The sequence below is a fragment of the Rissa tridactyla genome, chromosome 1, assembly GCF_028500815.1.
Source record: "Rissa tridactyla isolate bRisTri1 chromosome 1, bRisTri1.patW.cur.20221130, whole genome shotgun sequence".
Lineage (NCBI taxonomy): Eukaryota > Metazoa > Chordata > Aves > Charadriiformes > Laridae > Rissa > Rissa tridactyla.
This window is the reverse complement of record NC_071466.1, coordinates 128,050,677-128,077,717: the sequence shown is the minus strand read 5'-3', so window position 1 is coordinate 128,077,717 and position 27,041 is coordinate 128,050,677. Positions and strand designations below refer to the sequence as shown.

Sequence of the window (27,041 nt, the reverse complement as noted above, 5' to 3'; positions counted from 1 at the left end):
TTACATAAAAGACAGAGAGACACTGTCAAACCAGAGGTTTAAACAAAGAATAGGTTAAAATAAAAAAGAAAGAAAGACTTGAAGGCCATCAAGGACCAGTTGAGCTGTAGTACTGAGGATAAGCAACCAAAAACTTGTTGTCTAAAATATTGGTATCTTGCTGGCAAATAAAGACATGTCTGTTATCTGCCCCACTAGATAAGTCACGGGGGGACACAGAGGAGTGAAATAAATCTCTTTTGCTGCCTCTTTCTGAAATACTAAATTAAGGTTAGTGGCTACATTTGACAGAGAAAAAGTGTTTCATCTGTGCTGCACATAGTGGACTATTAGTGCGACTGCTCCATTTATACAAATTGAATGGCATGCTATTGTCCGTCATCTTTTTCTTTTCCTTTTTTTATCCTCATTTTGAATAATTCATGGGAAAAATGATCACTTCATAATGCCACAAACTCACAGCAGGCAAAACTAATTTTACATGATATGAAAACAGATTTTATTTATTTAAGAGTAATATTTAAAGAAAACAACAACTTTTTTGACACCAGCTGCTGGGAAATAAATAGAATATTTTATGACAGAAAAAAAAATCCAAATGCGTTAAAAGCTGTTCCTGAGAGATGGATTAAAAAATAAAATATAGACGTTGGGCAGATTAAATTTAAACTTGGTGGCCACTGATGTAATTCTACTCCTCAGGGGAGTGAAGGAGAGTTTTCTGGAGGAAGGGAAACTTCAGAGGAGTGGTAAGCTGTGCATAAAAAGTTCTCTGAATAGCTGGTCTCTGTGTGCCAGTGACTGGGGACAACTTGGGTGACAGCTCCGCAAGGCCTCTTACATCTTCTAGACCAGATGGTTTTTTTCCCTCAAGTGTCTGTTGCGTGAGAAGCAAGCCTCATTTTTTGTCGAGTTTTTCCATTTCTGACCTTGGCTCTTTAGCAGGAGGAAACACTGAAGAGCTAGGATGCGATGTTAAGCTACGGCTTTTTTCCCCCCCCTTGACATGGCTTGATGAGTACTGCAAGAGGTATTCGGAGGAGGGGGGGGAGTAATAATAATAATAATAATGATGATAATAATGAAAAAAAGTCTGTTGATGGTGCTGTGTCGTGCTTTTCCTTTGCGTTCTGGAGGAAGAGCGGGGGGACGGAGGCAGGCAGTGCTCACTGTGCAAGCCTCTCCCCTCGCTGCGATCTGGCGTCTGGCGTGGGGCTGGGCTGGGTGCCACGGGCCGTCCCACGCTTCGTCCCGGCTGCCCGAGAGTCCAAGGAACAAGTGGGTCAGTGCCCGGTTTGGGTGGCGCGGGGCAGGGAGGAGGAGAATGGGGAGCAGGAGGAAGGCTGCACAGTATTTTAGCGCAAGAGCAGTCGGAACAAATGCCATCGGTAATATAAATGTTGTTTATTGCATTTTCATGTAAAATTGTTTAACTTAAAAACTCTTAGTGACAGAGGGAATGTAAATCTGAGGCTGAGAGCCTGAGTCACCGGCAGAAGTTTATTATTATCCCCGATAACAGCTGAATTCCAGCCTTTCTGCATGCTATAAAATGGGGCAGTTTTGTCTATTATTGGCGCCGTGTGCACCGCTATAGTTAAGGGTTTGTCAGCAGTTCAACTGTAAGCCCCTATTTTCACGGGTTTATAACTCAACTGTTAAAAATTCACTCCAGGCTGAAACTTGGCACACAAGATGAAGTCTCTGCAAGTTATGCTGAAACTTAGGCTGTCCTCAGGCAGCTTTGTGACAGTGTTAAAAGACATGAGGTGTGTGCACGGCTCCTCTCAAAAGACAAGAGAGAGCAGGGACAAGGGCCCAGCATTTTGTGCCTTTCATTTAAAATGACGCTCTGGTTGGATTCTGGCTTGCTTAGAGGGAGCACCCTGATGCCTCTCTGTATTCTTGCACAACTCTTAAATTTGGAAAGACTTTTATTTAAATTTTACGTAAGTTATCTGTTCTCTTCCTTGTTGGTTTTACATGGAGGAAAATCCATGAAGCCCTTTGCGTGCGTTTATTTAAGTGGGAATTAAATGCACTGTTGTTTTGCTATGCTCTAAGGTTTAAACAGCGTTTAATGTTTCCATTTAACTAGCTGATATTAATTAGTTAACATTTGTGTAGAGTTTTGGCGCTATAACATGCTCAAAGTGTATGAAGTACATTGTTATTTAATACTTCCAGTAATATTTTCCAAGAGGTGGATTTCAAGGCCATAATGCAGTTGTAACTACTGGGTAGTTGTAACGATGCGACCTTTGCTCTGACCAAATGTCATCTGGTACAAGGCATGGTGTAATCCTGTGAAGAGAGCATGGTTTGGTGTATTTGTGTGCTCTAGTTCATCAGGGTATGAAGAGCAATGCTTTTTTTGAAGGGGCATTGATTTTCCAAACTGGTTGGATGCTTTTACGGGGTTGCCATCTTGAAAGTAATGCCATCAGGTTACTTTTGATTTTGTAGCTGGTCGTGGTGATCAGGGAGTACCTTCGGTGCTCAGACTGTCAAGAATCCTCTAAAGGAAGAAAGTGAATAGTGGAAATTCTTCATGTGATTATACCGATTTATAAGTAGATGGGTCCAGCTGGGAAATCTGAAGTTGATCTGGGAAAATGAACCTTTCTGTACATCAGAATCAAAAGCGTGGGCAAAAAATTATGAGAAAACATCTGTTTGAGGTGCACCAGCAGGCGAAGCATAAAAAAAAAAAAATCAGTGGGGTAAAAATCAGCCTCTGACATATATGGAAAGATGATGCTTGTCGTGTTGTCATTAATAAATATAAAATATATATTTTTTAAAAAAAGTCCTTATTTTGTACATACAACTTTGTTTAGATTTTTTCAGCACTTGACGTATTAAAGATCTTAATTCTTGCTTATTATCCGTTGGTTAAAGAACAGCACTAGAAATGAAGTTGGCCCAGTGAAGCAAATTCTCTTCTCTTATGCAGTCATAAATCAGAAATAACCCTGGATTTTTCTACAGGTGTCAGTGTTCTGGATTTACACTAGCATATATCTAAAATCAAAATATGGCCAGCTGTCTAAAATTTGTGAGTTTGAATTTGTGTTGTGAGGTACCAGTTTGTTGGCATAGACCTCCTTTTGCTGAGGTCATCTGCGCTCTCCGCCAACATCCGCGCCTGCAAAATATTTCATTATCTTAATATCCACTATTCCTAATGGATAACTCTCGTACCTAACCTTGATCATCTCTGGAGAAAATGGTTAAGTACAGTCTTCTGGGATTTGCTACCAAATATTTAAACATCTTATTGCATTACAAATAGTAAATCCATGTAAAGAATTGTAACTAGCAACGAGTCTGAGGTGCATCTTCTGGAACTAACTTTTTGCTAAACTTTATTTGAATTCAGGCACTGTCGGCAGAGCATGTGAAAGGGCTTGAGGTCAAGGGGGTGCATAACTGATAGAGTTCCATGTGATCAGTCTTCGAGGTCTCAGTTTAAAAAGCATCATTAACTCAGTGTTACCTTTCAGTGCGTTTCTAAAATCTTTCATTTTAGACGAGAGGCCTGCTTGCAGAATTTAAGAGGCTTATTCTCTTACACAGAAATAATGCTGCTAAGCTGCTGGAAATCTCAGCAGCTTAATATAAATGTTCAAATAAAAAAAGTTAGTATTTTAACTGTATAACCTTCAAATATAATTAATAATGAAATCCTAAGCAGGAGCCTAGGGGAAAGCATTTGGATTCTTTCTATTTGTGGAATAGGTGCAGGTCTCTAGTGTGCAGTTGAAAATAGGGACTAAATATGAGCTGATGATTTGGAAATCACTAATGTGTGCTGCTGAATACAGTCATAGTTGGGATATAAAGTAGAACACAAAAGAAAATGAAAACAGAGGGACCTGGGCCACCAACTTCACGCTCAGATAAAATACCAAACTTGTGTACTAGGTGGAGGTATTCAGATTCAGAGTTTTTTCATTTGGCTTGAGGATTAAATTATGTTATCCTGCCAGTGCAGGAGGTAGTATATTATTTTTTTCTTCATTCCCTAACCAGTGCCAGCCAAATTATTATTCTGGAGCATAATTACTGGAAATGAAAATCACAGTAAGAGGGCGTGTCATGGCCACCTGTACGATGAGCCTGTTAAGATTTCTAGCACAGCAAGATGCTTTCCAGAAACACTGCCTTCCAGAGAAAGACGATGTTGTCAGGAGTTAATTCAAGGTGGTGGTCATATTTTAACCCAGAAAAGGCAGAAAGAAATTGTCCATGTAATCAAGGGCCTTCTCAAGAGTGGCGTGTGTTCTCCAGAGTGGTTGGAATACGTTGCTCTCTTTGTGCTTACTCTTTTCAGAACATGTGTACCATTTCCATGCTTGAAGGATGCATCGGAGGGCCACCAGTTTGCTCCCTGATGTAGTGCTCAAGCTCTGCTGCAGTATTAGCTGTAAACAGGAGCTGTGTGATTATGTGCCGGAATTTTCGCCTCAGTAATGAAATAAGCAGGGAGGAAAACTGTCTGCAGGTACTTCAAACGTAAGGGATGTCCACACAATCCTCTTCCAGAGTGTAAGTGGAAAGAGCAGAAGCCCTGAAAATGACTAGCTATTTCTTTTTATTTTCCAGCTCTTTAAGCACCTTGCAGCACATGCTGTAGGTTTGATTAAGGTATAAATGAGGGTCAAGTTGGGGGTTGCCACATTAAAATCCTTGGAGTCACGTGATTGGGAAGGTGAAAAAAAAAGAAAGATGCAAGTGGAAAATGAAGTTCCGTGTACGCAGTAGTCAGCATTTACACATTGCTGTCACACTGTGTGACCTGAGGTATTGCTGTTATTTCCTATGTAGGTACCAGTTGCCATTTTACTGACAGCTTCTGGAAAAGTGATGGTATTGGCTAATGGAGCAATCATACTACTTGTCAGAGAAGAAAAAATTATTTTTAGACTTGTCTTTTATAACAACATGCTGAAACGGTTGATGATGCCTAAAAGGGACAACATAGAAGTCAAACTGTTAGTTCACGTAGCCTGTTTTTCAAACAGAAAGAAGCAAAAATCTCATAAAACGTGGAAGGGGCACTGCAGATTCACTCCCAGTCTATTCTTCTAGACCCCCACCCCCACCATGGTGCTACCAGGGCTGCATTTCAGTCTTTGGGCCACCTCCTGTGTTGCAGGCCATGTTGTGTTGTACCCTGTCCATTCTCTTACAGTGGCTGCATCATCCCTCCTCTACCTCTCAGCGGCAATAACTCTTTGCTGCAGGAGCTGTAGCCTAGGTTTTTGTGACTGTGGTGGTTGTAGGGGAATCTCTGTTCTATGCTGCCTTCTCCTTGGGAAAAATGAGCTGATGCAAATACTCTCTTGTCCATATGCAGCCCAATTGCGAACCAATGCGTTAATGCTTTCAGATTATGCTGAATCTTTCTGCCACTTCAAGCAATTGAAGGATGTGTTAATGAATAACTGTTGAGCAATTTCACATTGTTTATGGAGCCTTGAAGTCTTTTATATAACCTTTCACATGTGATGACTGTGTGTCCTGGTTCGAGGTAAAACAGAACCAACTTTCTGTTCAGTAATTTTACTTCTTAGCTAGACCTGTTCTAACTCTCTGAAATTAACAGCATATTGTGCGGAAAATTGTTCGTGCTCAGAGTGATAAGAACAATGTTTTCAGTTGGTGCCAAGGAATGGTACGCAGAGAGGCTCTTGCTTATGCTTATTGCTATAACAACCAAGGTCTGCTAATTTTGTTATTTGCCCCGGTGAAGGGTCGGAAACGGAAAAGCGTAGAGGGCCCCACCTGCAGGGAGGAGCAGACAGGACAGGTGACCCAAAACTGACCAACAGGGTATTCCATCCCATCTGCCCCATGCTCAGTAGAAAAGCGGAGGGATCGAAGGGTCAGCTCTTTCTTCAGTGGCCGACATCCGAGGAGGACTCTGTCGGTTCATCTGCCTTTGATCCTGATCTGTGGGTTCCTGACTCCAGATCCGGAATCCAGTTCCCACCCATGGCCAAGTCCAGTCTGGGACTTCCCCAGTGCCTGCTAGTGATGTCATCCTGGGAGCTTGATATAGTTTTGTATACATTGTATCTATTTCATTGTTCTCTTTTATTTTTATTATTATTGTTAATATTTCATTAAAGTAGTTTAGTTTCTTCTAAACTTGTAAATCTCTCTATCTCTCCTTCTTCTCTCTGTATGTGAGAGGTGGGGGGAGAGCATCTGTTGCTGGCTGTTGGCCAATTTGGCCGAAACCACGACATTGTATCTAAATGTGCCTTGCACGGTTAACTCAGTTACTTGTTTTCTGAAGCCAGAAGCTGACTGGTTTGAAGTTGCAGAACCTCAATTAAAGTAGAAATCAACTTTTGCCCTTACTGCAGATTCAGAAGAATGTTCTGGACATTTTAAGAGATTAGGAGATAAAGATACCAGATATCCAAAATATTAGCAGATTCATCTAATAACACATTTCAGAGTTTTGTTTGAGATCCTCATTTTCTTTAGCAATGTTTGTCAAACCTCGTATCTCCACAGGGCATAGAAATTGTTCATCTTAGGCAAAATCAGGTATTAAGTGCTTGATAGGTCTGGAAGCTTCTGTAGCTGTCATTTAAAAGTGGAAGCCTTTTTTTCTTTTTCTTCAGTCAAAATGGTGCTTCTTGGTGATATTTAGTCTTTCTCTCACCTTAAGAAGTTAATAAGAAGACTTCTTGTCATAGGGTTCATTTTTACCAGGACTGCTGAAGGTAGTAGAGGAAAAAAATGCACTTCCAGTAATTTTCAAGAAACAATTAGTTCAGTGAGCACTGGAATTTCTGCGGATCTAGATTTTCTACGGATTAATGTTATGGTTGATTGACTTGCTGCCTAAGAAGTTGTGACCTCTCACTGAAGTATTTTCTGGTTTTTGAGATGTTTATAAATCCAATTCTGTGGTCCTTAAGGTATGAACTTGTACTGTTGGTTCTGTCTGGGGGGAATTAATAGTGTCTCTCTCTAGCCCGGCCTTTTTTTATGAAGCTTCTAGGAATCATCTTTTTTATTCAGGGCTATACCCCTCTATCAAATGTGGTTGAACTAGGTAAATTAAAAGAGTATTAGGGAGAGGATGCGTCCAGACAGCACAATCTTAGCCTTAAGGAAACCAAGAGAAATAACTGATGTCCAGAGATAGGATATGCTTAGTTATTCCAGGTTTAACCAATGATTTGCTCTATGACCTTTGGCAAACCACTTGTATCTTTATGCAGTAAGAAAATATCAATTGATTGAATCGATCTCGGTGTGGCATGAGGGTGATTTTCAGCTTCCTGACTGAGAATCTCAGGGTTCTTTATTGCCAAATACTGAGAAGGAAGAAGGTAATGGTAAACAGGCTGTCAGTATTTTCTTAAGATACGCTGACATACGTCTTGATAATGATTCATACTGAAAGGTTTGAGCAGGTTCTGCTGATTGAATGCAGGTGAAAATGTTTCTCTGAATTGAGGACAGTTTGGGAATGGACTGTGCAGCCTGAAGAAAGGAGACTTAAGAGCATTTATAGGTTTGAGAGGTTTACCTGAACATTAGCTTATCATTAATAAAAAGGTCTCCCAGAAATGAGGAGAGATTTATTTAACTCTTCGTGTACTATCTGTGATTTATTGCAAATTGAAACTTGCCATAAGAGAAAGAGACTACATTAGTTCACTTGCTTGGTTTGTTGTTTTTTTGTTGTTTGGTTTTTTTTTTTTCTGTTTTGTCATACACTGGCAAATCTGTGAAAAGTAAAGCATCAAGGCTTCATTTTCATTCCTTTCACCTGTCTGTATGCTAGAGCAAATCCCTCCCTTCTTTTCTTATTTCGTCATGTGATGCCACATACAAGCCGTGCAGTGGGAAGCTGGGTATCAGCATCAGTTACAATGAATGGGTGTTTGGAGGATTAGTAAATCAGGCCAGCTTAAAAGCAAATTTTTACTAGACTGTCATTCATTAACAATACATATAGCCAGTAATTCTCAATCATTATTAGTTATTATTGCTGCATATTCGAACATTTGGTTCTTAACAATCCCATTCTACATTAGCTGTGAGTGTACAATACCACAGAGTTGATGCCTTTTGGTTGTCCTACAATTCCAGGTGGTCTTAGTCACCAAGGTTGAGGTCATCAGTCAAGAGCTCTTTCGTGAGGGAAGTGACATCTTCCACGTTCTTTCATTTGCTCTTCTTTGAGATTTGTATGCTTCTCATCCCTGTTCCCGCCCCCCCCCAAAGTGGGGTAATCTCATCTGCTCTCAGCATTTTCTTATGTTTAAGACAAGCACTTGCTCTGTTTCTAACGGACAGTTTTCCAGCTTAGTATTCAGGATTATTCTGATTCTACAGATAGCTTTCCTGCCTGTTCTGTGTCCTTTTTCTTATCCTGCAGATTTTAGTACTTCTCATATATTTTCCTGTACCTTCTTTTCTGCAGCAATAACACAAATATCCATTTGTCCCTTTGTGATTAACTTACACAGGGGTGCTTAGCTGTATTACAAAATGTTTATGCATTTTGTCCACTTATTACTATTATGGTCTTACAAAATATTGTATACTCATGTCGGTGACTGATTGCAGTGTACTTATGTTGTGTTCAAGGCAAGAAAATACCAATTATATCCATCCTAGCATACTTCTGCTTTAGGTGTGCAACAGCTTCTGCTTTGGCTACACCATGGGTTTTCCAAAAGAAGGAACTTGCTGCTTGGGTCAAGCTCTTTTATGGAATATGTTTGATTTCTCTCTGGTGGTGTGGGAATCTTCTATGACACTCCTTAGGTTGGAAGGATAGTGAGAATAACAGGTACAGCTCTGCATAGAAGATGGCTCATTGTTCCTGGCTTTTAGTTGGCTATTCTGTGACCTCCAAGAGCCCCAAATGGTCCTGATTAACTGAGTTTGCTATCCCTGTTGCCCTTGAACTTTGATTACTTTGCATGCACGGAGTTTGAGCTGTCTGTCAAGCACGAGGCTGACCATTTGCCATGTCATAAATTTCACGTTTCTTGATTGTGTAATAAAATGGTTGGTGTTTTCAGAATTTGTTATAGCACTTCATAAAAGGGAGAGGGTGTTTTATGTTGGTTCTTGGGTATGTGTTTTTTTTTTTTTTTTTTTTTTTGTTCTGTGGTATGGAAAGTTGAGGTGAAGCTGCTTCCTCTACAGGGGTCTGTGACGCTACCAAGTTTTCCATAGTGACCACTGCCACATATGGTTTTCTGTACTCTCTGGTCTCAAAGTCTCTTTTTCTATTCCATGGGGAGTCTTCAGTGAATATCAACCATCAGGCATAATGCAAGAAATCTCAGGGGTCATCAGTCAGAAGTTACATTAGACTATGCCAAATTATATTTAACGCATTTTTTTAGACTCAGGACCTTGCTTTTTTTTTACCATCATTTATTAACAGAGGGCCAACTTGTCCCAGTTGTCGAAAGATGATTAGAAACTGTGTGTGACAAAGACCACATTAGGATGTCTCTGAAAATGAGGTGTGAAGTCTTGAGCTATGTAGACCTTATCTGTAGCACAGAAAAATAGAAGGTTGCTTCTGGCCATCTCTGTAGACAGGGCCGGGGGCTGGTGGTATAGCAGATGAGTTCATCACTATGTGGTTCCTGTGGCATTGCTTACACAGTGTCAGTGTAGCATGATGCCTTTCTTAAATACAGAATAAAGTACTGACTATGAAGAGGTGGTTAAAAGCTACAGATGTTCTAGTTTGGAAGGGAGGATCCTAGACCTCTGGTGTCCTTGCGTAGTTATTTTGTTTACGCCAAGCAGAAAGAACTGCTGTTTTGGTTCTCAGTGTACAACCCAGTTGGCAATGGCATGGCATGACATTATGAAGAGCCACGCTACTTGGTTGCAAGAAGGGGTCTGCAATGATGATTCACTTCATCATTTTATGGCTTTACTTCACCCTTGGCTCTAACCATATGGTATATTGTTTTAGCTTTTAATCTTCCACTAATGGCATTGATATTCTGGGGTGAGTGATAGTAACAGAATTATCCATAGGAGTTCCACTGGCAGTAGCACTTGTTTAATTCTTCTTGGATAGATACAAGCTCAGTTTTGGATCTTTGCACTTTAATCTCCTTTTGAGAGAGTTCAGTATGATCAGAAGAGAAGGAACAGATCATTGTTCTCAAAATTCTTGTCCAGTCTGGCTCACCTGTCTGTGTCTCTTTCCTTCAAGTAATGACAATGACAGAAATTATTTTTCTTTACTTTATTTAAGGACTTCTTGAAATCCTTAGATGACATTACACGCAGTTTCAATTCTATGTTGAAAGTTCTGTTGGTTCTTTTAGCAAGATATGTATTTTTTCAAGGATTGCTTAAGAACTTTTATTAAGAAACTTAACAAACAGTATTTTGAACACCTGGAAGAATAAAAATCACTTTCCTGCTTAATGCCTCCAACTTTAATATTAAATATAGTCATCCAGTGTTCTGCACCCGCCAACCAAGATGTTGTCCACCGTACCTTTCAAGAAAATAGCATTGTACCATTTAAAGCGCAAAGGGAAGGTACAACAGAAAAGAAAAATAAGTAATCCTTAAATAAATAAAAAAAGTAGCCTTTAGTAAAGGAAACTATTGTACAGCATTGTACTTAAAACCTGAATGGTTTGAATTTTAAGTTGTCTTATAAGCTGTATCTGATAAAATGAAAACATGAAATTTGTATAAAACGTGACAAAATTTGGCGTTGGTACAAGTCACGTCCCTCAGAGATGCATACAAGGTTATGAAAAGAAAAGAACATCGGCGTTTCTTTTATAAATGTATACATATGTGTGTATAAACAAAAAACTTTCAAAGCAAAAGTGCAAAGTTTCTTTTCACTCTCCTTCCTCCCCCATCCCTACTTAGTCTTTTCAGTCTCTTTTTTTTTTTTTACAGAAAACAAAAAAGCACACAGATCTCAATTTTTAGGGCTCCAAATGATCTTTGAAGATCCCTTCCACTTTAATATTTCTGGCTTCTGGCTTTCGAACAAATGCCATTTTACCTAAAAGGGCAACATGTTTACAGATTGTATGTGAAATCACTTCTGAGAGTAATGTGTTTCCTGAACATCGCTATTTTTAGCATGGTGATAGCTCAAAGCAAGGAACCCTTCCTAATTGGAACTGTACTTGTGAGAACTTAAAGATAGGGTTCTTAATTTTTTCCTGATATGGACACGTCTTAATGTGGGAGGCATCTTAGGAAATCTGAGACAATCCTCCTCTTATTAATAGCTGTGAGGCTTCTCTCCCCTGCAGGTTGGAATTGTGTAGTTTTCTATTTGCGAACTGTGGTTGCTTCCAGTCCAAAGTTAAATGTTGAATGTATTTTCAGCTGGTTTTTTCATTGGGTTTTGGTTTGGTTTGGTTTTTTTCTCTTTATATGCAGTTTAGCAACTGGGAATAAGGTGAGCCAGAGCAATGTGACTAACAAATTCTATGCATGCCATCAGCAAGAGCCTCACCAGTGGTACGTGGACTGTTGTGCTGCTTTAAAAGAAATGGTGGTAGCGTGTGACTCCTTAGAAGTCCCACAAATAAACACTGGCCTGGAACATTTCATTACCATTTTAAGAACAATAAGAGAATGCAGATTTAATAGTCTAATACATGTAAGTGGCCTTGGTACCATCTTACTTAACACAGTGGCATTTTCTGCAGCCTGCAGAGGTAGGAAATAGTTCTGGACTCATTTACTGTGTAGGACTTCCTCCTTTTGGACTTAATGTGGCTTAGAACAAAGAAAAAACAACTTTTCTCCTGTAATCCATCAGGGGAAGAAGCATTTTAAAATACGATAGAGAGATCTTTATTTGTCTCTGTGAACATCAGGGCCCTACGGTACCGGTTATTTTTTTATTAATGCAGACTTTCAGTTAATGAGAACAGAAAGGAGATCACCAACTACATAAAATTCAGGGCTGGTTTGAGTTACAGCTCAGTAGGTGGAAAGTCCCTCTCTTGACCAATTATGAGGTCCAGTCACAGTTAGGAAATATAAAGCCATTAATGTTATAGGGTACTGTTAAAGAGTAAAAACTCTGGCAGCTGAAAGAGAGAAATGCATGAGGAGAGTCTTGTGTCAGCTGGTTACAGCAGAAGATCAGGCAGCTGGACATGGAAGTTCTGCTCTAGCGTTTCTGGGTCTGCTGGGGGAATAATGTAGTTGTTGTTGGCATCACGGTATCTCTTCATGGAGAAGAAAGCGTGTTTCTAAATAATTTTGAGATTTAGGCAGCAACGGCTGAATATGTTTGGGAATTTCTGCCCAGTTACTGTACCAACTGATTATAGGGACATTTGACTACATGTAATTGAAAGCAAACCTCCGTTCAATTGACATTAAATAATACAGTATTTTATGTAATATTCTCTATTAGTACACACAGATGCATAATGAGAATTTATAGGTGTATATAACTCCTAGAATCTTGTTCTTTTTCTTGTAAACTATTACCCTGAAGTGTGACTTCTTATCATATTTCTTTTTTTCTGCTTGCATACATAAGAGTAATGGGCAACAATCTTAAAAGGCAGCCACAGAGTGGAATAGCAGTTGGTGGTTTTTTTTTCCTGGCGGGCTTAATGTATTTTGCAAGTACCTTTACTGGGGAAGATATAGGTTCAAATTTTGTTCCTCATGCATTGCTTAGTATTGGTGGGAGGAGAAGGGCGCGATGGTGTTGGACTGCAGTATTTCAAAGAGAGTTCCTCAGCATGTGAAAAGCAACTAAGCAGCTCTTCCATCATAGACCCACTTCCTTTGTATAGTTATTTGGAGAGAACACGCTTCAAGAATGCTGAGCTCTTTCTGGGGGAGGTGCAGAGGAGGGAAGGAGAAGGGTTTTAGATCTTCCATACAAATTACAGGCAGGTTCATCTTTGGTAAATGTAGACGCATCTCAGTTATGATGACAAAAAGTCTTGAAGGATCTCTGCTTTTAATTCCATCAAGGTATATTGAAGAAATAAAAAATGTAGTTGTATAATATGTAAATTATCTTTTTTTTTTTAATCTGTGAATATTATTTTAACTGTCGTAGCAGTTGGGCCTGAAATATTTTTCTGGGCTTAGAGGCAACACAAAGGCATTAGATCAAGAATGTTCCAAGATTCAGATTGGCTGGTATTTGCTTATATCACCATGACTGAATGTTACCAGTTTTAAAATGCTTTTTTGTTGTTCAGGAAATTTTAAAACAGCTTTGATTTCAAACATGAAACTTGGCAAGTGACTGATCCATAATGTGTTCTAATCACTTCTGGTATTTTGGAAAAGACTTGAAAAAGATTGAAGTTGTTGTTTTATTAGAAATCTAGTTACCAACTGCATATGTGAACAACTTCTTTACCTGTAACATAATTAGCATACGGTCTTGTAGTCCCTTGCCCACCCAGTATTAGTGCTAACATGATGGAACCTAATTATTTTATTTTGCTGTACACAGGGGTGTTTTTTTAGATATCTTTTTTTTCTGCTAAAAAGTTATATAGCAGTTTCAATTCTGTAGTTTGGTTGACCACCAGGGGGGTGCATTTGATTTCATCTGTTTTGTTTAAACATCGATTATGGAACAGGTTGAATACACAACCTTACTCTTCTAATAATAATATTTTATGGTATATTAGAGGTGTTTTGTTTTTTGTAGTGTAAATGGAGCCAGAATGAATTTTAGTCTTGGCACTTTGAACAATTCAATCATTGCAGAAGCCCTACTAGCCTGAGCTCATACCTAGCGTGTACTCTTCATCTTACATATTTGAAGCAGAGATAAATATTTCATAGATTTAAGTGTGTACACAGTATAGCTCAAGGTCCCTGCAATAACTACAAACATAATTTGTATTGGACCAGGCTGGCAGGATGCTGAGGTCTCTGAATCCAGTCCTGCAACACGTTTAGATATACTTTGCCTCCAGCAAAAGTAGCCATTATTTTTAAAAATCTATTTTAAACTTATCTAGTAATTATGCTGTTGCTTTATTGGCTAGATTTTGTAGGATGTGGCTGGCAGTATAAAACCCTTTTTGTTGTTCTTACTAATATTGAAAGTAAATGGAAGATTTTTTCCCCTTTTTTCCCCAAATATTATTTCCTGTTCTGACACAGGGATCAGTTTGGAATCATTGCTGATATATTCTCCTTTTCTGTATTGTTTCCGGGGGAAAAAAATTACAACAGAGCTTTGCAAAATCATAATGCAGGAACTGAACTTCTCTGAACTTTTGTATAGTTCCAGCTTGGTCTGAATTTCACTTCTTGTAGGACGATATGTAATTAAAGAAGAATTACATATGTGGACTTTACTGGGAAATATTTGAGAGCTCACGTTGGTGTTACAGTAAAAGTTTAAGCAGTAGATTTACAATACAGTCCAAAGGTCTCAAAGTCCTCTGGTATTAAATTTCCAAAGATTTCTGAGACGAATGAAATTGGGGGTTTGGTAGCATTGTCCCTGTAATATTGAATCTCAATAGCCTGTACAATAAGATATTGTTCAGTATCCTCCTTGGGCCTTGAGCTTAATATGGCAGTTACATAAACTGAAATAATGTGAAACTTATGGGCATGGTTTGTGCATGACATTGTGCAAGATGAAGCTGGTTTTGGACTTCAGGTTAATGGCCTACTGGCAAAAGAATAAATAATGTGCCTAAGTAAAGGAGTGCATTGATTTGTGCTTCTGCACATGGTGGGATAAAGTCAGTCCATACATAGAAGAGTCCTGATACCACTTGAGGTGCACGTGCTTATAGGAAGTCCAAACTTAGCCTGTAGTTCTAACTTTACTTTCTATTAACTGTACTTTCTATTAAAATTAGTGTGTCCCTTCTTATACATCAAAATCCCAAAGTTCCTCCCAAGGTCCTTGGTAGCCCTGTAGAGATAAGTTCCAAAGGAGGTGGGCAGAGGGCACCTTTAAAAACTACTTTATGTGACAAAGTAGGCGTCTGCTTAGGGTAGCAAACAGTTGTGGACCTCACGTCCATCAAATGTGTTCCAGGGCCCCAGAAGTCACACTTGGTGCTGCTCTGGAGAGCTGCAGGGGGGATACTGCGATCCCTCATTCTTTCCACTCCTCTGGCATCAACTAGAACTACAAATTCATGCCTCTGCTAATACCGCTTCCCTCCTTGACTTTTTCTCCTGTGACAGCAGTGTCACACCTTCATCCTAATTCCCTCTTTCTGTGCAGCAGAGGAGTGCGAATGGACGCTCATGTGTGAACAAGGGAAGGTGGATTCTAACAGCGCAGGCAGAAAGGGAAGGAGGTGCTTGTCAGGGAGATGGGGTTTGGCTGTTGCATGAAGGTAGAAGGAATGTTTTATGTCCTGGGAGAAGATCCAAGGTCCCAAAAACATAGATGACGGGTCTCAAAAAGGAGCTGGGAGCTGGTTGCTAGGTACAGTCTCCTGAGGTCAGATTGCAGGGCAATGAATCAGGCAAGAGTAAGAGTTGTGACCACTTTCCGAAGCTTCTTACAGCTGAAAACCTGCAGCCTTTACTAAGTTGTTCAGTTTGCACTTGGTGTCTCAAGAATGAGGCCAACAAAAGTTATTTTGTCCTTATTCAGGGAGCGGCACGAGTCAGCTGGTGCTGTGGTGCTGGAGGTATGTTCTCTGTACAAGGAAAAGGAAAGTCCCAGTGCTAGCAAGAGAGAAAGGGGCAGGATATAGCGAACTTCATGTCTCGCTGATATTGCTGAGTTTATCCTGAAAATATTCAATTGCCATGCTTAATTGCTCAACACTTTGAGATATTTAGAATTCAAAATAAAGATTTATCATTTAGAATTCAAAATAAAGATTTATCACTTGTATGTTTTCTGCCATATGTCCCATGAAGTGTATGTGTATTGCCATGTGGTTTTTCATTTCACCTCAGTATATTGCCTTTCATCCAAGATCTTGCCCTTTCATAGACGGGGGTCAGATTGAACTTCTTCAGGGCAGATCTGTGAAGGAAGGGGAGAGGGAGTTCCCATTAAACAGCCAGTATTATGTGCACACAGTGTCTCTGTGGGGACAACTAAATGTCATCTCCTGAACCAGAAATCGGCAACAAAAAGCCTTTAACTGTGCAGGGTGCTGGAAATTTAGGGCTACAGCTGAAAGAGGACCCTGATTCCAAAGAGGAACGTAAGGGTACTATATGTGATTACTTTCAACTTTAAAATTTTAATCATTAGAACTAATATCCTTACTCTAAGAAAAGAAGTCAGATAATATGCGTGACCACAGTGGCTACGATTTTGTTTTTAGTTTGTTTTGCAAGGGAACAAATTTCACAACTAGACCGTACCATTGCAGAGTAACATGACGAAGTTGTATGCTCACAGAGTGAAAACCTTGTATTTCCAAGTTCAAAACCAAATTCTATATCAGTATTCAATAACTTTTTTTTGCATTTTAAGATACATTAAATACCACATTGTTCTGGCTCATGCACATCTCCATTATTTGGATCTTACAATTTTGATTCTGTTCACATTTGATACATTTCTTATTTCTGAATCATCAGTTTTTGACGCTGTCAACATTTACATTCTTCTTCTCATCCTTAATGAATCTGTTTAATGATAATAATCCTAGCACCTATTGCTCGGCATCAGAGTAGATTCTTCTTTCTATTCTTATCTAATACCATTGATTAATAACTCATTGCTTCCTATCTGTCAGACAGTTTTTATCCACCTTATTGTATTATTATCCAGACCATAATTCTCTAGTCTCTCTATGAGCTTCCTGTGTGGTACTGTGTCAAAGGCCTTGCTAAAATCCAAACAAATTATATCCGCCACATTTCCTCTATCCGCCCAGTTTGTCACTGCACTGAAATACCCATCACAATGAAACATTTATTGATATAAGTTTCTGTTTTAAATCAGAATAAATGTGAAGGTTCTGCTGTGATTATATGATAGAGCCTGCGTCTTAGCAGGTATTATCATTTTATGCACTGAAGATAATTTGAGCCATGGGAGATGATACCATTCAACAGGAGCGGCGAGGCTGTGAAGATCAAAGCATTATGAACCTTGAAAAGAAGTGGGAGAAGCTTATACGCTACGATAACTTGTAAAGGGCATAAGCAAAGTTCTCAAGCTGTATTCCAAAAGATGCTCAGAGAATATCAGTTTTAGAACTGCTTCACAAAAAACTGTATCTTTCGAGAAAGAATTGTTTGGGCAAGGCCTCGTGAAAGCTGCATGCTGTCACTGTTCCTGTTCCTTGGGAACATAAACAGGATCTAGGGACAGCTTGTGCAAGAAAACAGTTGGAATAGGGAATATCATGGTTTTCAGCAGCCAACTTGATTACCATCATCGTCCCTGCGTAGGAGGAAAGCTTCAAGAGGTATTTAGAAGGATGCTGGGTCCCACCTGGCCATAGCAGAACTACCAGTTAAGCTGCACTTTAGGAGTCCAGGTCAGGTCTTAAGTGCAGTTATAAAGAGACTAACTCTTCACCGGGTTGAGAAGTTCAGCTTCTAATGTACTTTCACAGCTGGGCTTCTCAAGTGCTTATTGCTTACTCTGTTAACAGTAGGAATAAGTGAGAGAGGTGGACTGTGCTATTAGGGGATCCAAAATGTTTAACAGGTATGAGGGGACTTGTGGTGAAATCGCATCCAGTACCTGTTTCAGAGTGACCATTAGGGTGGACTGATCATGCACTGCAGCTTTTATTCAGTTGAGTGTCTCTAACTTTCTGAAACCCACATTTCAAGGAGTGTTAGTCTTTGCCCAAAGGCAGTATTTTTCATACTTGAACAAAAATAGTTCAAACGCTGTTGAGGATGGGGTGGGGTGTGTGAAAAGTAGCCAAAAATACACCTTTTTCCTGATTAAAATGCTTTTCTATCTGAAAGAGCCATGGTTTGGAAATTAAAATTTGTAATGGATACAGTCTTCACTGGGAAAGTAAACTCAATAGATGAATGCCATAAGGAAGCTGAAATCTCTGTGGACACACAGCTTTGCAGTGACCTAATAACAGACGGAGATTTACCGTTTTGAGAAAGCAAGCTTCGGTCTCATGTTGCCCGTTACTTGCAGTGGCAGGAACCCTCAATCCCAGCACAATGCTGTAGGTTGTCCTCTGCTTCTGTTTTACTAAATCACAAAAAAAATCAGGTTTTTCCCACCAGCAGCCCTGTGACCCCAGTTTGAGCCTCAGCCCTATGGTTAGGAAGGAGCCCAGTTCAGTGTTGCTATACCATACAAATGGCCATGAGTTCAAAGGCGGAACTGTAAATGACGAAAACTCCTGTGTACTTTTAAAAGTGTACAAAGGCCTTCAATTCAGGAAAACATTCCTTTTTGGGAAGATTCTTTAAGTATACGCATTACTTTTTTTTTTTTATTCCCTCAAGACAAGAGAATGGTGACAAAATGAACCTGTTTATAGAGAACTAGTACCAACTAAAGTGCATTCACCTTAAAAAAGCAGAAATAGTGTAATGCTATATCTATGTTAATAAGATTTGTTCTTCTGCATTACTGATGAGCCTAGACAGAGCATTGTGCTGACGTGTCTATATGGGTTCCAATTTCAAAGTTTGCTTATTTTTTTGTTAGATGAGGAGCCTGTGCAGCATCGACCTCCCTCTCCGATTTCTGTGACACAATTAGTCCATGGCCCTGCGTATGTTTTCAAACCTAAAATACCAGAAAGTAATCTGGGCCATATCCTAAGTCATTATTTGGATTCTGATGTTGGAATGAGGTCTCCTGAGTGGCCCCTGGGCTTATTTGAAAATTCTCTTGAAAGTAATGGGCTTGATTTTTTTTTTTTTTTGGTGGGGTGTTTTTTTTCCCCCTTTCCCTTGTTGTTGAAGAGGGATTTCTTGACAATAATCAATGAGGTGGGTTTTTTTTCCTGAGTAAAGACATCAGTATTTTACTTTCTGTGCATAGTTATTTGTGGCAGTTGATTCATCATTGATTTTCAGTTCCAGAAGTGAGAGCAATGATATGAGCAAGTACTTTGAAAGAGAATAATTGACCCATTTTGTAAACTCTATGTAGAAAATTCAAAAGATACCAATGAGTGTTGTGCTGTATTCTTTCCTAGCCTTCCCTCTCCCCATAACTAATGAACTGTATATGATTCTCATTAACCTGCTCCAGCTGACTGCAGGTATTCAAGGGAAATCAAACCCTTACAGAACTTCCTTATTGCTAAGAGGTTGCAGAAGGCTGACATCCTCTGAAATGTTTCTGATAACAAATGGTATTTAATTTTCTTCTCTTTAATTTTTAGATGGAATGAATGTGATTCTTACAAAAGTGGGGGACTAGACCATAAACCTGAGTCAGGCACAGTAGAGTCAGGTGCCATGCAAGTCATGGAATGTTGTTAATGAATTTCAGTCGTTATATAGTCGGTAGCTTTGCTGGAATAGTTTTCAGGCTCTGCATAAACTTGATAGCAAGCAAGAATCATGAGAAAACACAGTGAAAGATGTTTACCTTCTGAAATTTGTTTTTAAAGCCTTTATGGAGAGGTAATGCTTGCTCTCTTGTTGTCACTCTACTAATGTACCTCTTTGCTGACCTGCCATGCTCCTCATTCTTGCAATTCCAGCTCTTGGGTCTCTCTCCAGTAGAAGTTCACCAGCTGTTCTTGAGCCACCTCCCTTGCTTTTCGGAAGGTGATTAGTGCACTCCTTTCAGACGGCAGTCTCCTGCCCTGCAGTGCCAAGCAAGCTCATCTGTGCGCAGGAATGCAGGCGTCCATTTCTACCTCTTGCTCGTACATACCTGTCTAAATAATTTCACCTCGAGGCCACAGGTTTCTCAGTTTGTAAAATGAAAGATATTACTGAAGTGGCACCAGTTGGTATTCTGAGTTTAGTGAGGTTTTCTGTAGCTTTTGCGCTGAGTTTAACTCCAACCTGTAGCTAAAATAGCTCTTTAAGATGCTCTGTCTGTGTGTGTTTACATCGGGTGTTCTGCTAACTGCGGTTATTTAGTTGAAGTTTTTCAAGATGGCAGTGAACACGGTCTCAGAGACAGATGTTTCCCAGGCTCCGTTTCTTTTAATGGGTGGATTGCAGCATGTGCCGGTTCAGCCTGCCTTGAGGAGAAGGGGCCATTTTATCTGCAGGAGCCGGGCCCCGGTGCTTAACTCATGGAACAACGCTAGGTGTTGCATCTCCTCCTTTTCCTTTCTAATCGGAAGAATGTGCATGGAGCAGGAAGGACTTCAGGTTAAAACCACTAGGAAAAATGTACCAAAAAGCAGTTGTCAGGATAGTGCCCAGCATGGGAAGGGGGTGGTGTAGCTTTGTGCTTTGATAGAAGAGGGCTAAATGCTTCCTCATTTGCTACAAGAAAATGGGGGTTTTGGACAAAATTCACTGTGATGAAGTCCATGCACCAATTTATTCCTATTTAGGTCATCAGAATAGGGCTTCAGTGGTGCAGTCTGTATGCTGGCTCTCTATACAGGGATACATTTCACCCTCAGTGAATGCTCTTTGTTTTCTCAGTTGAGGTCAGTTTTTCATTGCATTCATTAAAAGAAATAGCTTTGGATTGCAAATACCGCTGCCCCTCTTCTTCCCTGCCAGCAAGCCGGCATTACAGTCCTGAAGATCTTAGAAAAGGGGTAAATTTGGAAGGGAAAGGAAGGGAAAGAAATGGAAGTTCAGAGACTGAAGTTGTTATCATTTATCTGGCATTTATGCTGTCGCCTACTTCTGATTGATTTAGGATTTTTTTGCCTGGATTTCTACACTGTTCGTTTATCTATCTTGCTAGATGCCAATCAGGAGAAAGAAGGATAGTTATTTGATGTAAAGATTGTCTAAAGGAGAAGGAACATGTTTCTCAAATGATTCCTTCAAGAAAAAATTCATCGAAGCCTATAAAGGTTATCCTTTGGCAGCATCGTCCTAGTGCCTCTGTCCGGGGGCTCTTGTTGCTTCATTCGAATGCTCAAGAATTGGTGCTGCGTAGGATTTGATAATTCTTGCTGTGCTGTCCCCTTCCGTGCTCTCTGCTTTGCTTCCTGCTTTTTAATACCTCTGATCTTGACAGAGTGGAAAAGTTAAACCTAAAAATAAGTTCCTGAGCTCATTCCTGTTTGTGGTGTCCATGTGTGTATGAACACGTTTGTGTGATGGTATATTGTCTGATACAGTGCATTGCTTTTTAAACATCTATGGGGACAGATTGGGAAGGCTCATACAACACTGAATTTTGAAGAACTCTGCTTTTACTCGTGAGAGAACAAAGAAAAAAATTGCACTTAAGAATTGCCCCCAGCCTGTGGGACATTCAAAATGAGTATTAGATTTGCATCCAGTATTTCTTTGCAAATTTCTGTCAGTGTGTTGCTGGTGAAGAGAATAGCTTTGACTTTGAATGCGCAAATTAGGCAAGTTCTGCTGTCACCTTTTAAAAATAAAATTTAATCAAGTTTTGGTTTGTTCCTTTAATGAATCATTGGTACATTGTCTGTGTATATAGCTGTATGGTTTGTTATTGTGAGGCCAAATCCTGACAACTTATTGCAAAATTGTTTTAATTTATTATTAATATTTTTTGTTTTTCTCATTTCTCCTGGTTTTGGAGCCTTTATAATTAGATATAATTAAAACCACAGGTTTTAAACTCCAGTCTAACATTTAAACTCGTATTTATGGTGCAGCCCCTGGAGTTTTATTGTCATTCCAACTGCATTTTGAAAAAAAAATACTTTTTTTTTTTTTTTGCATCTGTTCAAATGCTGTGTCTACAGCTACCACTTCTTAATCATCTGTTTTGAGCAGTAAAATGACATTTATTTTACATGATAAGAAACATTGCAATTCATAGAGTAGCTGTTTTGTATCTCTTTACAAAAGGGTGCAAGGGACCTTTTGCCTTATACATTTTAAAACCAGCTTTCCTCTTTTTGAACTTGTCTTTCTTTCTCTGCTCCTCCATGCAAGAGTCTGCAAGTGCTACATGCTGTAGAACGGATTTTAAAAAAATGTTGGCTGGCATTATGTAAAACCATATTTCCCCTTTTGATGCATATGTTCTGGTCCCAGCAATGTCCTTGTTTTGCTGAAAGTAACATTTTTCCCCTCACAGTTGTTGGTATGTGATGGTGTTTTTCTGTCTTCTTTAATTGTGATGCTTATTTTTTTTTAATTAGTATAAGGTTGATTGTTAAAATTAAGTGGCAGAAGGCTTCTTTCCAAGTTATTCAGAGATCTTTTGCTGAAGAAATATATTTTGCTACTCTCAATTGCCTTTTTCCTCTTCTTCTTTCATTGCAAACTACTCTGGGAAGAGCTTCTTTTAACAAAAAAAAAAAAAAGGCTACGCTTGACTGATAATGCATTGCTTTGGATGGTGAAACATTATGAAAGTTTAATTTTTAATTAAATCTGAAATACCAATTATAACTGAAAGAGATTTTAACCTGTTTCTTTTCAGACTGCCTGAAGTTACATTGTAGATGCTGAAATCACTGCACCTTAAAAACAAAAAGATTAAGCTGCACTGCATTCCTGTAAGTAAAAGCTTTTCCGGTACCTTTTGTCCGTATTTTTCCTCTATATGCATCCAAAGTGTTAGCAGAGTAGCTGGTCTTGGATAAAGGTCAGAGTCCCCTTGAATGGGATTTAGAAGTTCAAAGGATGTTTTATTTAAAAATTAAAACCAAACTTACATCTTGCAGATCTTTAATTTCAGACCCCTGAATAGATCATTCTTTTCTGCTTTGTTTTGAATATTATTAGGAATAGTGTGCGTCTCTGTTGACTTACAGTTCCTGTCGCTTTGTCAGTAAGGATTTCTGCACTTTGGTGCAGAAATAACAGAAAGTAGCAGAAGATTCCTTATAGCATAAAATACAGTTTATTCTCTTTCCATGATGTCATAACAAATTTTTCTCCTTTATAGAAGAAAAAAATGAACAACTTTCTGATGACATCACGGGGGGGGCTTCAGCTGCTTTAGGGTGTAGATGAAGGCAGAAACGCCTAATTCATCTGTGCTGTGACACAACAAAACAGTCAAAATAACGTCTTGCGTCTCTCAGCAAGAAAGGAGTCTCTTTCTAAGAGCGTAGTTATTCCATAAACGCAAGTCAGATTGTACATCAGTCTGATCTATCCTTATTTAGAATCTGTTTATTGAATGTATTTGGGATAATAATTAAGATTTTGAACTTCAGTGGCTGAACAACAGGCACGCAAAAGAGGATTGGAAAATATAGTAGACTCAGATACTCTGAATGTAATGAAATAATATATGAATAAAAATCCAGGAGCTTGTTGGATAGTAGGAAAAAATTGATTTTAATTGGACGGTACAAAGCTGTGGAATATTACAAAGCAAAGTCGATTTGTTTTCTTGTTTAAGATCAAAATGTGCAGTCTGTAATGAAATCCAGAGCCTTCTTCCAAAGTAGTGCTTTTGTACTTCAGTGTTAAAATATTTTAACTATTACATGGCATTTTTCCTTCCCTCCCTACTCCCCCCATTTATTTTTTTTAAATTGTATTTTAGTGATTTATTTTAAACTAGCTGAAGGGTACAAGTACACTGTGGGCAGCTAATGCATGCCCCTTCCAGCGTGGAGCACCAAGCATGACTCAGCCAGGCAGACTGTGCCATTCTGGCTCTACTCCATGGTGTTTTTACATTACTGGCAAGGGCCATGCCATTGTGTTGTTTAAATATTGTGTATTAACTGCAGGCTGTGGCCAGTGAATGGTATTTAACGTTTTCTGCTCATCATTCCTGAATATGAGCAGCTTCCCTGGCCACCAGAGGTTAACCTTGCAATTACACTGGTGAGCCGACTTGAAAACACTCGTGGATTTGCTGGATCCAGCAGCAATTTAAAGGGAGATGTTACGGGGAAAGTGGGGGGAACGCTTCTGAATCTGTGAATGCAGAATTTCAAAGTTGTCTTCCAGTTTTGTATGAACAACCAGGAGAATTTTTGTTGAAAGCAGAAGTAATTCTCTTTTGAAAATGCAGCAGCAGAGTGAGGAGTGAATTAAGGCATGTTCTTTGAATCCTTAGGATCCAGATGGTCAGCAAGTCCTGCATGGACAGCCCTAAGGCAAAATACCAGGTAGCAATATACGGGCCTGATGAGTGGTGCTGGCTGGAATGGGCTTTTTTTTAGTTTTATGAGACTCAAGGCTTTGAAGGGGAAATAAATACGCAAGTGTAAAACTCCTGTATAGGAAATATTTTATTTTTGATCAACGATGGCAAGCACATCAAGGCAGAGATGTTGAGCAGCTTGCTCAAGGTCAGAGTAAATCAGTGGTCAAACTGGGGACAGAGTGTGGGATCACGATTCCCAAATCTGTTCTGTGCTGATGAGTTCTTTCCATCCCATGAAGTAAAGATCCAAGTTTCTAATCTGAGTTTCTTGTGTCATTTGCTTTTTTCCAAAAAAAAAAAAAAAAAAAAGATACACACACACACACCCTCGCCCCACCCCCACCCCGTAAAATTCTAGCTGCTCGTAGGTTCTGTAGCCTTGGCATAAAGCCTGTCTCTGCAATATAGAAGCACAAGGTGGGGGAACCTTTACGTATGCTGTAAAATGAGGATGTGATTCTTGCTATACCTTATGTCCACGTAACTAGTAACTTGGCACAATAAAAATGAGGGCATCTTCTTTATAGAGGAAAGTATGCTTTAAGGGTTTCCTTTGTTTCCTATGTATGTTCGCTGCAATCAGGTGTCTCTAATTGTGAGATCTTTAATAAAGTGAACTTCCCAGAATTACTTTTATCTATTAAGCTGAAAACAGCAAGAAGAAAAGGCAGACCATGCTTTAGTAGTTTTCTGGGGTTTTTTTGAATTCGATTTCTTTAATTGAAGGGTGGAAAACTTGCTTTAGGGAAACGGATGTCCCTAAAGCAACTGATAAATATAAGATGGGCCAAATTTTCAGCTGATACAAAATCTGCTTGACACGGCATTAGAAGAAAAAACAGATTCACAACACTTGAACATCTGGTAGAAAATTTCATAAAAACACAGCCTTCTAATGTAGTGCAGGCAGGCTCTTAATGGGAAAGGTCTGTGGGCTGGATTCTTGCTGTTTTGGGTGCCCTGGCTGTGTTTCGCTGCGTACTAGAGTTATGTGGATTGATAGGCAAGTAGATCCATTGAGGTCCATGGGAGTACTCAAAGGCTTAACTTTAAGGATGTGGTTAAGTACTTTGCTGTTTGCAAGTAACGCCAAATAGGATTAAGTCTAGTATGAGGAGCTACCTCTGCTCATATTTGGTGTCTACTTAATTTTAGGAGACAGTGACAGCATTATTGTGTGGGAAAGAAAAAGATTCTGTACACACAACGTGAAAACCTATACAAGCAATGCACTGGATGCACTCCCAAATCAATGGTTTTAGTTACATTGCCATCGGCTAAGGCCAATAAGGAGCATACAACACTTTTTGTTAAAAAGAGAGATTTGTCAAGGTTGCAGCCTTATGCAGCCTTGTGATGTGATTACTGGCGAAGAGGTCTGGTGCTCTAATGTTGACGGATGCTGGCTCATTGAGTGGCATTGGACGTGTCATTTAACCTCGCCGTGCCTTTTTCAGCAGATCACTTTTTCAATCTGGTTCAAACTGATACAGCTCTGTGAACATTATTGAGTTTGTGTTTGCAAAGCTCTTAGAGGAGAAATAGTAACCATTGTTATTATTAATAAGTATATTGTGTAGACAAATCACGAGGGATGGAGATACAGCCACTCATGGGGGTGATCTTTCACAACTCACTTGTGCCTTTGTTTAATTCCATCACTCAAAGGTATCAAGGCCAACTCCAATTTACAGAAGTATTTCTCATGTCACTCTCCCCACTGTTGAGTATTTTATTGTTCGTGTTCTCTCTCCGTCTGTTTCTCTGCTACTTTCCTCCATGCTGAATTAACCTTGCATACCAAACTTTATTCCCCTTTTTTGTATTATACAGCAGAGACATTTGTGTAGTCTCCAAATTACAGAGAGCAAATTCATTTTGTCTCGTGATTGTTTGCTGATGATGTATAAAACAGACAGAAGACAGTTTGAATTTTCATAAGTTCAATTGAGCTTGCAGGCATAAGGAAAGGAACAGGCAGAACCCAAGCCAATGTGACACAGTAAGCTGGCATCCCAGAGTGCATGCTGCATGTGTAGCGTCAGGACGTCAGGCCTGAGAAGGGCTTTGTCCATCACAGGAGCGCTTTTAAATGAAGGAAGAGTTTTGACGCAACAAACAAGCTACCCTACTGTGTTTTTTACAGTGCAAGAATCCTCACAGTTGCTGATGGGTACGCGATCTGTCTTTCCTTCCTGTAACTTGCTTTTTTAACTAGAATTTCATGTCTAAGATGGGCTTTGTTGAGCCCTGCGAATTCCCGGGTTCTATTCCTCTACCAAAATGTAAACCCTCAATAGTTTGTTAAGCCATTTTGGTTAGTGGGTTTTGTTGGTTGTTTTGGGGTTTTTTGTTGTTGTTTGTTTTTTTTTTTTTTTAATACAGAAAGTACTGGCTTGTAGAAGCTACACTGGAGAAGATGTGTACAAATGTGAAATGAGTATGGAAGTGTGCTTCCTTTGAACAAAAATCAATGTCTTGGGGCTGACTGTCACCAAGGGATTGTGTTAGCACTAACAAAGAGAATTAATTTTGCCTTTTCCCCTTCCTGTACCATGGCATTAATCCAGAAACTCATGGGGATGAATTCTGTCCTGATTTCTACCTGGGGAACCCCAGTGGAAATGTGGAGAGGTCAAAAATGTTTATCAAGATAGAAATTGTCCTAGTGTTAAAATTGTTGAGAAAGCAGAAATTGGTTGATTGTTACCTGGCTCAGGGGCAAGAGGATACGTAGGAGCCCTGCATGGCATTATATGCTTCTGGAAGTGTTGCTTTTGTTCTATGTTAAGGAGAATACGAAAAAAAATATTCTAGTGACTGAAAAGTTATAATCAGGAGCACAGTGTTTAATTGTTCTTCATATCCACTG

The 27,041-nt window shown here is 39.4% G+C and overlaps 1 protein-coding gene across 24 annotated transcripts in view; it reads left to right on the top strand.

Annotated features, from left to right (window-relative positions):
* Positions 1 to 27,041, top strand: part of ZBTB20 (zinc finger and BTB domain containing 20) — a 487,506-nt gene that overhangs the window by 147,003 nt on the left and 313,462 nt on the right. For all 24 annotated transcript variants that reach the window (XM_054214041.1, XM_054213930.1, XM_054213988.1 and 21 more), the window contains one exon: positions 22,481 to 22,556. The gene's annotated coding sequence lies outside the window, so the exon portion shown is untranslated. The remainder of the gene's footprint in view (positions 1 to 22,480; positions 22,557 to 27,041) is intronic.